Source organism: Symphalangus syndactylus, chromosome 1 (genome assembly GCF_028878055.3).
Source record: "Symphalangus syndactylus isolate Jambi chromosome 1, NHGRI_mSymSyn1-v2.1_pri, whole genome shotgun sequence".
NCBI classification, from domain to species: Eukaryota; Metazoa; Chordata; class Mammalia; order Primates; family Hylobatidae; genus Symphalangus; species Symphalangus syndactylus.
The window spans coordinates 136,121,196-136,136,318 of record NC_072423.2 but is presented as its reverse complement, the minus strand read 5'-3'; the positions used below and the strand labels follow the sequence as shown (position 1 = coordinate 136,136,318).

Below are 15,123 nucleotides of genomic sequence, written 5' to 3'. Positions count from 1 at the left end.
GGCTTAATAACATTAAATGTGACATAATATGTAGAAAGCAGTGCAATAATGGTATACCTGGACTAGGAAGGAGTAGTAGGTAAGAAGGATTATTCCACACAGTCATTCAGGGACCCAGGATAACAAAGCCTCAGCTGCCTTCCATGTGTGGTTTCCTAGGTTGCTCTGGGTATTGACATTCAATTGGCAGATGGGGCAAGAGAGAGAGAGAATCATGCATGGGAGATTTTGATGGGGCATGATTTCTCACATCCCATTGTCTAAATATGAATCCTATGGCCATGTTTAACTGTAAAGGAGGCTGAGAAATGTAACCTATCCGTGTGCCAGATTTGGCGATCATCTATCAGTCATTGCTACACTCATGTACAGGTGGGAACAGCCCTGTTTCTTTTTTCTGTTTCTCCTGCAGCTCCTTGGAAAGGTTTGACATTCCCTCCCCAACTTGAGAGTCAGTTCTCTGCAGCAGATAGACCCCCTCCACCCACCTGAAGAACAAGAATAGAATCTTGGCATGCCACATTTTAATAGTTGCCAACAATTAATCCAGAGTCGATTTCCTGTGTCTCACAAGGTTGTTGTGAGAATTAATGAATTATTTGGGGTGATTATCATCCCTTTGATCATTGCCTTTGTCCTGTCCTTTTATGGTTTACACTATGCAGGCACAGACTTACACAATACCTCTGCGAGAGGCAGAGTGCTTATTATTATTCCACTTACCACAGGAGAGGCTGAGATGCATGCAGGTTAAAAGACATTCTCCAGTGCAACAGGGTTACTCCTGTATGCAACACTCTGTTATTACATTATTTTTTAAGGTAGAACTTTCTAGAAAGAAAAGGTAAGACAAAATTGGCGGTTTAACATCTTTTTCATTAATGTGCTGGCTCTGCAATCTGCCTGCTGGGTGATCTTGGGCAAGCTAATTAGCTACTCTGTCTCAAATTCCCTAATGTGTAAAATGGGACTAATCATTGTAGCTACCTCCTGGGTTATTGTGTGGATTAAATAAGATAAGGAATGTTAAGTATTTAAGACAATATCTGGCACTTAACATGTGCTTCATAAATATTAGTTATTACCATTCTTTAAAAAAATTCCAGGAGAACTGGTATCCAGTTCAAGGACTTCAAAGTAGAAAATATCAGGATATGTGGCCTTATGTTATTGGCAACAGTGAAGTAGAGGTAGAAAATGTGACATCAGCATTATCTATTTGCAGAAGGGAATACGCTGTTCCTTAGTAAGCTAATCTGGCAGGAATCAAACCTTCCTATGAGGTATGGGCCAACAAATTGCAGGAACTGTTGTGGAGGGCAGGGATTCCGAAGTATGTCTGCCTAGTACACAGGCTGCTGGCACTGGCTGTGTCCAGATGTCCTTAGTCTGAGAGTGGTGGCTTCCCCTGAGCGGCTCCTTCCCTGGAGAGAACAGAAGACCTTATGTTCCTTGAGCCAGGGCAAATGCTCCTTCACTGTCAGTGAGAGCACTTTCTGTTCTTGGTGTTGAAAGTAACTTGCTTATTAACAATTAATCTGTGTACCTGTGTGACAATGAACTTCCACCTATTCTATGGCCAAAATTGGAAAAAAAAAAAAAGGAAGAGAAGAGCATGAAATTCAGATTTGCTCAATGAGAAGATTAAGCAGTTGTATTTATACACAGGATGCAGATTCAGCAAATTTGTAAGAGTGTCTTCTATATCAATACTTCTGAAAGGTTACTGTGCAAGCATATCACCAGGAGATCTTGGTAAAATAGAGATCCTGACTCAGCAGGTCTGGGGTGGTGCCTGAGCTTCTGCCTCTATACACACTTCCCTGTGTTTTGGATGCTGCTGATCTGGGACCACACCGAATCAGGTAGTCTGAGGGTGGGAACCAGCCGTCTGTGCTTTATAAGCCCTGCAAGTGTCTTTTGACATAGCTAAAGCCTGAGAACCATTGTTCAAGGGCAGCTGTCCCTGGCTTTGAAAGGTGTGATAATGTAACCAATCACACAGAATGACTCTAGGCCCCTGAAGAATGTCTCCTGGTCTTGTTTCCGCTCAGTTTCAAAATGCATTCCTTGGACTGGTATATCCTGGAGTGGAAGATTGGGTGTGGAGGAAGATTGTTCTTCAAAGTCTTAGTTTTCCATATGAATTCTTCCACCCTTGTTCTACTTTCCTTATATGAAGACCACATAAAACCAGATGTGACTCCAAAGTAAACCGTAAACGGTGGGAAATTGTTTCAGGGTACAATAATCCCTAAGTGGCTCTTGAGTCTCAGTCTTCCATTTGAGAACTGCCTTTGGTTGTGGAATTGTGATAAAATAGGGTGACAAACTACCTGGATGTGTCTGAGATGAAGACGTTTCTCACACTGCATGGGACTTGTGGTGCTTACACCAGGCCCTAGGTCGTTGGTCACTATAATTGTAGGCCATTGCTGCTCCAGCTTTAAAATGTGAATCACTTGGAAATCTTGTTAAAATACAAGCTAATTCAGTACTTCTAGGTTGGAGCTGGAGAGTCTGCATTTTCAACAAATACCCAAGTGATGTTGCATTTCTTGGCTGTGGACCATACTTTGAGTAGCAAGGCAGTAGAGCTGGCCTATGTGTGGAAAGACCAGGAGTGCCCCACAGACACTTAAACTGCAAGTGGACTACTCAGCCCTGACAAACTTAGAGAGCATTTTAGGGCCACACTCAATGCTTCAGGATTATGGGTTTTGCCTTCATATATAAAGTATCAATACATCTCCATCCCTCTGTGCTGTAAGACTTTTTAAATTTTTAAAACTTTTTTGAGACGGTCTTGTTCTGTGGCCCAGGCTGGAGTGCAGTGGCACAATCTCGGCTCATTGCAACCTCTGCCTCCTGAGCTCAAAGGATCCTCCCACCTCAACCTACCAAGTAGCTGGGACCACAGGCAAGCGCCACCATGCCCAGCTAATGTTTGTATTTTTGGTAGAGACAGGGTTTTTGCCATGTTGCCCAGACTGGTCTTGAATTCCTGGGCTCAAGTGATCTGCGTGCCTCGGCTTCCCCAAGTGTTGGGATTACAGGTGTGAGCCATGGCGCCTGGCCCTGTAAGGTTTTAAACACATCAAATCCAAATACTGTCTCTCTTTTTAACTGTTTTTTTTTTTAAATACAAAGATAGGTGAATGCTGTTGAGTCATGACTAGAGCATTCTTAAGCCTATTGACTTCTTAGATCCTGCCTAAGTACTACTTAATGCTTTTCCTTGTTTGGGATGAGCATCTGCGAACAACCTGGGAAGTATTTATCATTTTTGGCCTTTTCTATGCCTCACGAAGGGTACCTCTGTCCTTCAGTTTACAGCTTTGGCTGACCACAAGGTCTTTTGCTGTTTGCAATGCTTCTGCTTTTCAGCATAATGAGTTTTGCTTTATCCATAGCCCCTTTTACTAATTGCAACATAGCAGCATATTCTATATCCCACCTGTTTCCATGATTGATTGTTTTTTACTTCATGATGTCCTAGAGAGTTACTTAAAGGAAAATTCCGGCCTTAGTGTGACCTTTCAGGCTGTCATAAACTGTGTTTATATCTAGGTATGACTGTCTATGCCTTATGGCCACCCAAAGAAGAAATAATTTATTTGATGTTGATTATGAATTTCTCCTTACTGCTCACTTTGGACAGCCTCGCACTAAATTTCATTGTCTTGCAACATCTACCTGTCTGCTTACACCTCCTTAACCAGCCATTCTGGCTATAGTAGTCCACTGTTATCTGCAGGGGATACTTCCCAAGGCCCCCAGTGGATGCCTGAAATGGAGAATAGTCCCAAACTCTGTATATATGATGTTTTTTCCTATACATACATGGTAAAGTTTATGATGTTTAATTTATAAATTAAACACAGTAAGAGATTAATAAAAATAAGCAATTATAACAATAGACTGTAAAAAAAAAAGTAAAGTAAATGTAGTCTCTCTCAAAATATGGTATTGTACTATACTTAACCTGTTTTCAGACCATTGTTGCCCCACAGTGAGGGAAACTGCAGATAAGGGGGGAGCAACTGTATATGCCGCGTGTGTTCATGGACAAAGTGAGAATGGCTGTGCCTGTGGCAGAGCTTAGTAATGGCTCTCAAGAAGGTGCTGGTTCCAGTTATTCTCACTACTTATGTTCTATAAAGTCACCAAGATTGATGCCTTAGCATATATAGGGTTAGGTTCCTGTGAGCCTCTGGTTACAACATTTCCATCAGTCGAGCAATATGTAACCTTGTTTTGTGTGTGTTTCTGTTTAAAGACACCTTATTTAGTATACATTGATTAACATTGAGCTCACAGCCAATAGGACTGTAACTCACACCTGAAAGAAGCTTCTCAAATACAGGTATTTTCTCCATAAAGCACATCGCAGCATTCTTGAGCTTAGAAACACTAAACAACAGTTCAGCATATGCTTGTGGGCCATTGTGAGCATACCTGTTTACCCATTCAACATCCATTATGGGAATGAGCTAAAAGATGTCAAATATCCCTGCAGGTAGAATTTCTGTGGTTTTGCATTTGATACTTGGCTTAGTGTAGATGGAGTTAGGGTGGTAGATGAGCTAAGAATAACTTCTCAGTTTTGAAACTTGGACTCAGAAACTTTTATTGGAACAGAGTTGTCTTTGTTTTGTGCTGGTATAACAATAGTGGAGACTGAGTAATTTATAAAGCACAGACATTTCTCACAGTTCTGAAGGCTGGGAAGTTCAAGACCAAGACGATGGCATCTGCTGAAGACCTCCTTTTTGTGTCCTTACCTGGAAGAAGGCTGAAGGGCAAGACAGACTGGATCCACTCCTGCAAGCCCTTTTTATAGCAGCATTAATCCATTCGTGAGGGTAGAACCCTCATGACCTAAACACATCCCCAAAACCTCCACTTCCCAACACAGTTGCACTGGGGGTTAAGTTTCCACCACATGAATTTTCAGACCATAGCAACAGTCACCCATTTACTCATGTAGTCTCTAAGGCTGCTTTCACACTACCAAGGTAGAGTTGAGTAGTTGTGAGAGAGTTCCTATGGTCTGCAAAGCCTGAAATGTTTCCTGCTTGGAAATGACACATATTACTTTAGCTTACATTTCATTGGCCAAAGCAAGTCGTATAGGCAATTCTGGGCTCAACAGGATGGGGATGTTAGATACTCCCACAAGGAGAGGAAGTAGATAAATGTGAACAATATTGCATTCTTCCTCAAAGGGATAACAGAGTCAAGAGATTTTGTTGTTTAATAGGGAGTGGCTTTAGCATGTTTGGGGGCAGAGAGAAGAAACCTTTGCCAACAGAAGAGTAGGAAGTGCTTTCTGAATGATAAATGTTCTTTGATATTACTCCTGATAGGGGCTGATTTTCAGCTGGGTAATGTGAGGTTCTGGTTCTTTGGGTTAGACCTGAGAGCCTGTGCTAAAGTTAATAACCTAGCGCATAGGAATCACCTGAGGGACTGTTCAAATGCAGATTCTGATCAGTAGGTCAAGGATGAGGCCTGAAATTCTGCATTTTTAACAAGCTTGCAGAGGATGCTGATGCTGCCAGTCTGTGGGCCATACTTGGAGGAGCAAGGAACTACATCAGCAGATATTCTAAAACAAAACAGGGAAGCAAGTACTCATTAACAAACCTTCTGTGTCAAGCAGGTCAAATAATGAATCCTAAGGGAATGAAGTTATCCTTTCTGAAATGTTGATCATTTCAAGCCAGTGTTTAGATTATCTCCAAGGCAGGGAAGAATTAGCTTTGAGAAAGCAGAATGGCCATTTAAATGACAAAGGGTAGATCAAATGAAGTCATATTGGAGACAGGAGAGGGCATGGGTAGGTTAAGAGGTTGTGACCAGGCCTGGTGTGGTGGCTCATGACTGTAATCCCAGCACTTTGGGAGGGGGAGAATTGCTTGAGCTCAGGAGTTTGAGACCAGGCTGGACAGCATGATGAGACCCTGCCTCTACAAAATATAAAAAGTTAGCTGGGCATGGTGGTGTGCATCTGTAGTCTCAGCTACCAGGAGGCTGTAGTGGGAGAATGGCCTGATTCTGGGGAAGTCAAGGCTGAAGTGAGCTGTGATTATACCACTGCATTCCAGCCTAGGTGACAGAATGAGACTTTGTCTCAAAACAAAAAAGCAAATTGTGGCCTGATTAGGTGATAAGTTAAAGATTTTCAGCTGAAGCAGTTCCATCCAGTGACTTTGGCCGCCATTCTGCCAACAGCCTATCCATAATGGAATACATGCTAGATGAAACATCTATACTCTTCAATCACAGGCGGGACTCCAGAAACTGGCAATAAATGTTTTTTAAGCGCTCAAACATGAACAGCAGTTGTCAGAATTTATATCTTTTGATGGTAGGAAATGATTTAGTAGAGTTAATAAAAACCATTCAGCATTTTCATTGCTATGAAGTATGTTTCATTTGAGTTTTGATTGTCATAAATATCTTGCTGGTTAAATCCTGAGTCAAAACTACAGCTTTGGGATTTGACATGTTAAGAGAAAATTTTGAGGTGAAATTCTTCATTGGAATTTCAGTGTAGTTTCTTCAACGGAAAATCTGTAATCGTTAGAAAGAATTGAATTTATTGTTTATTCCTCTTTTTAATGACATTAGTAGAAATATCTTGGCCATGAGTAGTAAACGGAAGCCCATGCTTGTATTTCAAATATGTCTTGACTTTTGCATAAATAACTCTTGCATTCACGTTTTGTGGCATTGAATTCAGATTTTGCAACCTGCTTGCTGGAATTCCATGGGGAAATTTTAAGTTTTCTGAACCTAGTTTTTTTTGTTTATAAACTATAGATGATGTCTCATTTTGTTAGTGATGGGTTAACAGTAATACATTTAAAAGACATTACATAGAGCAGGCCCCCAATAAATGTTGGATGTATTTTTATATTTGTGGGACAAATCTGAAAGCACTGTTTCACACATTTCAACATTAAGAGTGAAACATATGTGGCTAAGTAAAAAAGATAGACAATAACAAATATTTGAGAGACTGTGGCTCCACACTGAAGCTACCTAACAAATTGGAAACTCTGGAGGTCCAGTGACTGTGGAGTCACTGGAACCCTCATGTACCGCTGGTGGGATTACAAAATGATACAGCCACTTTGGAAAACAGTTTGGCATTTTAAAAAAGTTAAACATAGATTGACTTTATGACCCAGGATTTCTATTTCTAGGAATCTACCCAAGGAAAATGAAAATATGTCCACATAAAGGCTTGTACATAAATATTTATGGTAGCATTATTCATAATAGCCCAACAAGACAAAATAAATGTCCACCGACTGGTGAATAAACAAATTGTGATATATGTATACAATTAATTGTTTGGCAGCAAAAACGAATGAAGTACTGATATGTGCTACAACATAGATGATCCTTAAAAGCCATCTTCCTAACTGAAAGGATCCAGACACAAATGACAACAAATAGTGTGATTCCATTTATATGGAATTCTCAAAAAAGGCAAATCTACAGATACAGAGAGTAAATTAGTGTTTGGGGCTGGTGGTGGGTACCTACAAATTGGCCCAGGGTTATTTTTTGGTGGTTGTGGTGATGATGGAAATGTTCTAAAATTAGTGATGACAGCTGCAGAACTCTAAATTTACTAAAAACCTTTGAACTGTACATTTTATACAAGTGAATTGTATGGTATATAAACTATATCTTAATAATGCTGCTTTTAAAATAATGAACTGGCTGGGCACGGTGGCTCATGCCTGTAATCCCAGCACTTTGGGAGGCCAAGACAGGTGGATCATGAGGTTGGGGGATTGAGACCATCCTGGTTAACATGGTGAAACCCTGTCTTTTCTTAAAAAAAAAAAAAAAAAAAAAATTAGCCAGGCATGGTGGCAGGCACCTGTAGTCCCAACTACTCAGGAGGCTGAGGCAGGAGAATGGTGTGAACCTGGGAGGCGGAGCTTGCAGTGAGCCCAGATAGCGCCACTGCACTCTAGCCTGGGTGACAGAGTGAGACTCTATCTCAAAATAATAATAATAATAAAATAATGAACTGTATCTTTATAGATTTTGATTATTTCTATGTCAATTCTCACTGTTATAAAATAAAGGTGACTAGTGAAATACTTTTTATGGCTATCTAAAATGTGTTGGGTTCTTTGAGCCATTGTGAATGCTTCAGCTTTTTCAGTTCAGTAGAGAAGACTGGTTTTCAGAACAGCAAGCTTTACCCTGAAACTAATAGCCTGCAGGCACCAGCAGAGGATACTAACATCTGAACACAATAGAAAGTCCAGTCAAATGTTAAATGCAAATCAATAACACTGGCTGATGATTCCACATGAGTAAAAAGAGATTTGTAAGATGGATTGTCTTCACTTTAGCCATTAAACTTCTCATTCACCAGTTCTTCATTAAATGCCTGTCTTAAACAGGGCCATTGAATCTAAGATATCAGACATGTTTGAATTATGGAGATCAACTGCTTCATTGTTGGCTTTGGGCACAGGATAAAAGGAACTGAATTTAATATTCCCCCAGAAAATGATGTAAGGAGAGGTAATTGGCAGCACCCAGAAGATACCATCTTAAAGTGGACAGCTGCCAGAGATGTGGTTATGGAAGTGCAATTACATTCAAGACACACCGATTCCCAATTATATTACAATGCTAGAGACCTCACTCAAGGATCAGATTGAAGAACTAAGTGTGTGTGTGTGAATAAATTCTCTGGCCTTTTTGAAAAAGGGAATTGTGTCACAGGTGGTTGTAGGGTCGTGTAGTTTCATCATAAATAGAGAATGCAGAGACTTTCATTTGACAGTTTGTTTCTTTTGTACAGAGCTTACTGTGGGGATGTAATTTGAGCATCCCCTCAGGCAGATTGGTAGACCTGCCAGGGCAAACATGCAAACTCTCCTTCGACTTCTTTGGTTGGTAGTAAATGAGCTGAGGGGTCAATAGGACTAGAAGGCATCTGAAATTTGCTGCTCAAACAACTCTTGTTTCTCAATGTGTAATCCAAGAATCCTTGGTGTCAGAATCATCATGTGAGTGCATGGTGTAGTGGTGCTGTTATTAACAATTAGAAACTTGAGTGACTATACTGTACCACATTCTATTGCTGGGGAAAGGAGTAAAGAGACCATGATTCCTGCTTTGTGGAGCTTTCCTTCTGCAATTGTTTTCTAAGTGTTGGCCCTGGACCAATAGCATTTCCTTCACCTGGGTAATTAGTAGTAATGTAAATTTTCAGGCTCCACACTGAACCCACCTAACAAATTGGAAACTATGGAGGTGCAATCTAATGATACGACTTTTAATAAGCCCTCCTCTTCTTGATGCATAGTAGCATTTAAGAAGCATTCATCTAGGACAGGGTTACTCAACTTCCTCACTACTGTCCTTTGTATTGTAGGATATTTAGTAGCATTCCTGGCCCCTATTCTCAAGATGCCAGTTGGCTCCCCCACTCCAGCTGTACCAATAAAAAATGTCTCCGAATATTATGAAATGTTCCCCAGGGGCAAAATCATCCCTAGATGAGAACTAGTGCCGTATGGCAAGGCTGCTCAAAATGATCTGCTGACTGGCACCACTAGCACGACCTCCATCAAATCTCTGGGGCTGGAAAGGAGGAATCTGTGTTTTCAAAAGCACTTCTGGTAATTCTGATGCTGCTAAGGTTTGAGAATTACCATCCTAGCAGAGACAGGCAAGAAACCGTTAGATGTATACATATAAGCAAATCACTCCAAGTGATGAGTATGCTACACGTCAGATTTGTAAGATGGAGTGTTTTCACTTTATCCATTAAATTTCACATTTCAGAAGGACTGGGAAGATAGGAAAGAAGGTCAGGGTGCTCTGTGGGAAGGCTGTAATTTTAAATAATGTGGTCATAGAAGGTCTCACTGAGAAGGTGATCTGAGACAGAAGGAAATGAAGCAGTAAGTCAGATAAGGGGAAGAATACTTTGGACATAGAGAAGGAAAAACAGCAAAGGTCCTGGGGCAAGTGTATGTCTGGTGGGTTCAGAGGGCAGTGAGTAGGCCACAGCAACATAATAGAAAGGTGTGGCAGGAAAATAGTTGGAAAAGAGATGAAAAATAATCAATTAACTTACCTCATTGCAGACTTGACTTCTGTATGTACTGGCTATGTGTGTTTTAGTATATGCTGTGATCTTTTTGGACCTCAGCTTTCTTTTGTATACCTGTTCCCTATAGGCCTTCTCTGAGAAATAAACAGGATCAAATGATAAATTTTGAGAGGGAATATAGTATATATTTAAATTCTAAACTTCCAGTGCTTAGCACATTACATTGATCCTAAGACATAATCAATACATGTTATATGGATTGTTTAAAAAAATTCGAACAGAAAAATCAAGACCTACCACAGCAGATTCTCTGTCTCAGTCTTCCAGATAGAAACTGGAAATCTGCATTTACTGCAAGTTTTCCTGGGTGATTCTTGAATATATACAATATTTTGAGGATCTTCATTCTTCTCATGTAAATGTACCATGATCCCTTTTAAATTATTTGAAATGCCCTAGCAGTGGAATTTTCCAGGGATAAAAATTCATCCATGAGGCTCTAAGACCTACCCCAAAATGAATCAGGTTTTAGACCTACCATGGCATGTTTGGGGATTAGAGTGAGGGTTTTGTCACTTTGTGGCGAGGCTTCCTGGATTGAATATTCAGGGGACTCCTTAGAGGAAGCCAATCAATAGTATTAAGGACTAGAAACATGTCCTGACCCACTGCATGATAAAAGTAACTCTGAGGTAGATATGGTATTATGTCCACCATGGTTACCTTGAAATTAAAGTTATCTAAGGCAAAAGATTCCTTATACTGTACCTAACAATCTAAGTTTTCTTTTGCTTTGCACTCAACACCTCTCTCCTGATTCGTTGACTTATGTCGTTATGCTTTGGTAACTAAATAACCTTGAACTTCTATAGCTTCTACCCTCCTAAATGTTCGGTGTTTGGGGCCATTTTCAGTCCTTAAAAATAAACCATTCTTCAACATGTTACTCTCTGGTTATTTTGCTCAACATTATTTGCCTTAGGGAACCAAAAAGATTAAATCTCACCAGGTCTTGAAGCTACAACAATTTGAACTGCTAGATTTTTCTGCCTTAATTTCCCCTCTGTGAGTTCAAGAGGTCAGACATAGTCTGAGGCAATACTTAAGGAGTCTGTATCTCGAAAAAGCAATTGGATTAAGTTGCTTGAATCTGTCTCCTCTTTTCACATTGAAATGATGGGGGCGGGGGGACGGAGGAGTGTCAAGATGAGCTTTCAATTGATTTATTTGGTAGAGAAAATGCACCAAAGCTGAAGAGAAAATGCCTTCTCATTATTGAGTTGCTAAGCTACACCTGGTAGTTCATGTTGTGGTCCATGACTGGAGCTGGAAACACCAGAACAGTTTTTATTCATTTAATTCACTAATAAATTAATTACACTCATCAGTAAGATTCATACACAAGCAATCTAAAGAAGTTTAAAAAAAATCAAGGATGTTGCCATTTATACCAAACTGGATTATCATTCTTTTTAAAATTTCTCCTTACAGGCCCATGCAACATTTATACTTCACACCCCTCATTCCTCAGATGGGAGAACTGAGAGGCCTAACGGTTCTGGAATGTGTTCCAAAGTTTTTAAGTAGTTCTATCTTCCAAGATTAGGCGCAACACACTCACTAAACTTTACCCCCACTGCTCGTTCACCCAGAAACATTTTGAATTAAAGATGTTTCTAGGGTCGTCAGATAAAATTCAGAATGCCTAGCTAAATTTGAATTTTTGATACACAACAAATATATTTTTTTAGCATAATTATGTCCCCAATACAAATATGTCTCAAATATTACATGGTATATACACGTATACTAAAGATGTATTTGCTGTTTACCTGAAATTCAAATTTAACTCAGCATCCTGTATTTTTACTTGTAAATTCTGCCAACACTAGTTACTCCTCTTTAACTAATGCTGTTTTGACTTCAGTGCAGTAGCTCACACCTGTAATCCCGCCACTCTGGGAGACCGAGGCGGGTGGATCATTGAGCCTAGGAGTTCAAGACCAGGCTGGGGAACATAGCGAGACCCCTGTCTCTACAAAAAAACAAAACAAAACAAAAAATAGCTTGAAGTGGTGGCATGTGCCTGTGATTCCAGCTACTTGGGAGGCTGAGATGGAAGGATAGCCTGAACCCAGGAGTCTGAAGTCACAGTGAGCTGTTATTATGCTACTGCACTCCAGCTTGAGCAACAGAGCAGCAAGTTCCTGTCTCCCCGCCCCTCAACCAAAAAGCGATATTTTGTTGTAATGGTTAAACTTTAATCGAAGAGGATCTCTGAGGCAAGTTATTTAGCTTCCCTAGCAGGAGGAAATTAAGAAAACTAAATTACATTCTTTGAATAAAAGACAATTTAGAACTTAAGACTTTGCTTTCTTAAAAAATGTTAGGATTAGAAACTATTGTCATATTTCCCTAAAATTGCTGAGGTAGTAATTGGAGGTATCTCTCAGTAGACCCTAGAACTTATTTTATTATGTAAAAAGTGATGAAACCAAGAAGATTACAACATGTTTTTTTTTTCTTCTTATAAATCTTCACGGGCCTGGATTATAGCAGAACTTCTATCCAATCTACTTTTAATTTGCTGTTGGGTCAGAGGTCCATGCTAGTGGGATGTGCACTATAATTAATGATTGCCACCTGTGTGAATTCTTTTGCATTTAAAGCACATGAGCCCGCCCCTGAGCCCAGTTAATATGAAGCACTGAGCCAAAATGGCTGCACCCTAGCGTGTGATTCTCTCCTTGTGAACGGGTACAGCTTCAGTGAAGAAGTTTCAGTTTGGCTTAAGATTTAGTGAAAGAACTTGGTGGTCTCCTCATTTCAAGACAGTTAACTATGTCACACCATGGAAAGGAGGTATTGTGAAGAAGCAGGCAAAGATTTTGAATAATCTACTTTAATTTCTTTTTCTGCATTGTGATGTTTAAGACTGCTGAATGAAGACCATTGTTTTTGCAGAATCCTGAACATCGTCATAGAAAGACAGTCACCAGTCCTGCTCATCTGGAGAATTGTTCTCACAATCTGCAGCAAGGAGGTACATTCAGGTTTAGTCCTTTTAAGTTCCCTAATACTCTTTGGGAGGCCGAGGCAGGTGGATCATTTGAGGTCAGGAATTCGAGACCAGCCTGGCCAACATGGTGTAACCCCGTCCCTATTAAAAATACAAAAATTAGCCGGGCATGGTGGCACTTGCCTGTAGTCCCAGCTACTTGGGAGGTTGAGGCAGGAGAATCGCTTGAACTGGGGAGGTGGAGGTTGTGGTGAGCTGAGATCGTGCCATTGCCCTTCAGCCTGGATGACAGAGCAAGACTCTGTCTCAAAAAAAAAAAAAAGAAAGTTCCTTAATACTCTTATTAGAAGCTATGGTCAGTAATTCCCCTTGTAATCAGCCCTATCTGGTTTTTAGAATGCTTATTTCAGTTAATCAGTTCAACTCAAGGTAACAGTTTCTTGCCAGGAAGAGCTGAGAGAAAAGAATTGAGCTGATGTCTTCCTCTATATTGCAATGTCTCATGAAACAAGGTGGTTCTGGGAGCTTGAGAGTTTTGCTTGTTTGAGGTTGGGGAGAGAGTTGTGACTGAGAAAGTGGGAATGGATTTAGGGGGTGAAACTTCGTTTTAGAGCCATGTGATGAAATGTGAACTGAGTTTTTAGTACAACTCTCATGTAGGTGTAACAAATAATTAAGTATTAGAATGCCTTCAGGTGCCATGTTATTGTACTCACCTGGAAGTTAAACAGACTCTTCTAAAGCAGCTCTCTTGCTTTAGAAGATTTTGGTCTCAAACCTCTGTATTCTGGTGTTTCTAAATGTGGTAATCTTTCTGGTTTAGTATGTTCCACAAAATCCCAGACTCAACCAATATAATCAGTATGCTTTGCTTAGTCATTAAGGTTTTCCAGGGTAAAATATGCAAATATATTAAAATCTGAAGTGTAAGTTTTATATACTTTGGGGACTTGGAAGTTTATATCATATGTCTGCAAACATTTTCTGTAAAGGATCAGACAGTAAATATTTTAGGCTTTTTGTGGGCCATATGGTCTCTGTCACATGACTCAATACTGCCATTGTAGCAAAAAAGCAGCCCTAGATAAGATGCAAGGGAGTATGATATGTTCCAATAAAACTTTATTTGCAGACACTGAAATTTAAATTCTATATTATTCTCAGATGTTGTAAAATATATTTTCCTTGCTATTTCTTTTACAGCTCAAAGGTTGGGAATAAAAACAAAAAAATGGGTGGAAGGATGGATTTGGTCTACAGTTTGTAGTTTGCTGACCTACCTCTAGATCAATAAAACAAGTCAAGTTCTGTGAACCACTTGGTTTGTGATGCTGCAAGGATCTTGTATTATGTTCATGTTAAACTAATCGTTTCACAAAATGAACGGGGCCCATGTCAGAGGGATTAATGCCTCTTGGGCGTAGGCATCATATCTTTAGCTGCCCACTGTGCAAAAAGGGAGCAGTGGCAAATATTGAAGTCACCTGGCACATCTTGGGTGTTGATTCTGATTGTTCTAGGAATAAACCTTTTGCATTTGGGACATTCTACCTTCCCAGTCAGTAACCTCGCAGCCTCTCTCACCCTCGCTCAGCCTTCTTTTTGTTTTTCAGCCAGTTAACAGGACATGAGAGTTGTCAGCTAGGTTGCTGCTTTTCAACAGGTCATTTGGCAGAAGGTTTCTTTACATTCTGTTTTTATTGTTTCTCTGTGATTAAATGGGTTCCTTTCAAACACACGGCAAGAGTTGTTTGACCATAGCTATTCCTCAGTGTGTAGGCAAACTCAAGTATAGAAAACAAACAAACCCATCCACTGCTGCTCCCTCGTACTCTGTATACACACATAAATAAATAATTTGAGGCATGATAATTGAAGAAAAACATCCTTTACAGAAGACAGCATTGCATGCAGTCTTTAAATTTCTTCTAAATCATTGCAAGCTTTTTCTAAGTAGAATACCCCGTAAGTATGTTGAAATTGAGACTATTTAAAAAGG

General features: G+C 40.0%; 1 protein-coding gene across 2 annotated transcripts in view; it reads left to right on the top strand.

The window, feature by feature from the left end:
* The window catches only part of RARB (retinoic acid receptor beta), a 775,478-nt gene that overhangs the window by 16,038 nt on the left and 744,317 nt on the right, over window positions 1–15,123 (top strand). Inside the window, exon 2 of one of the 2 annotated variants that reach the window (XM_055285590.2) lies at window positions 13,070–13,148. The exons of the other annotated variant lie outside the window; for it this stretch is intronic. The gene's annotated coding sequence lies outside the window, so the exon portion shown is untranslated. The remainder of the gene's footprint in view (window positions 1–13,069; window positions 13,149–15,123) is intronic. 2 annotated transcript variants of the gene reach the window in all.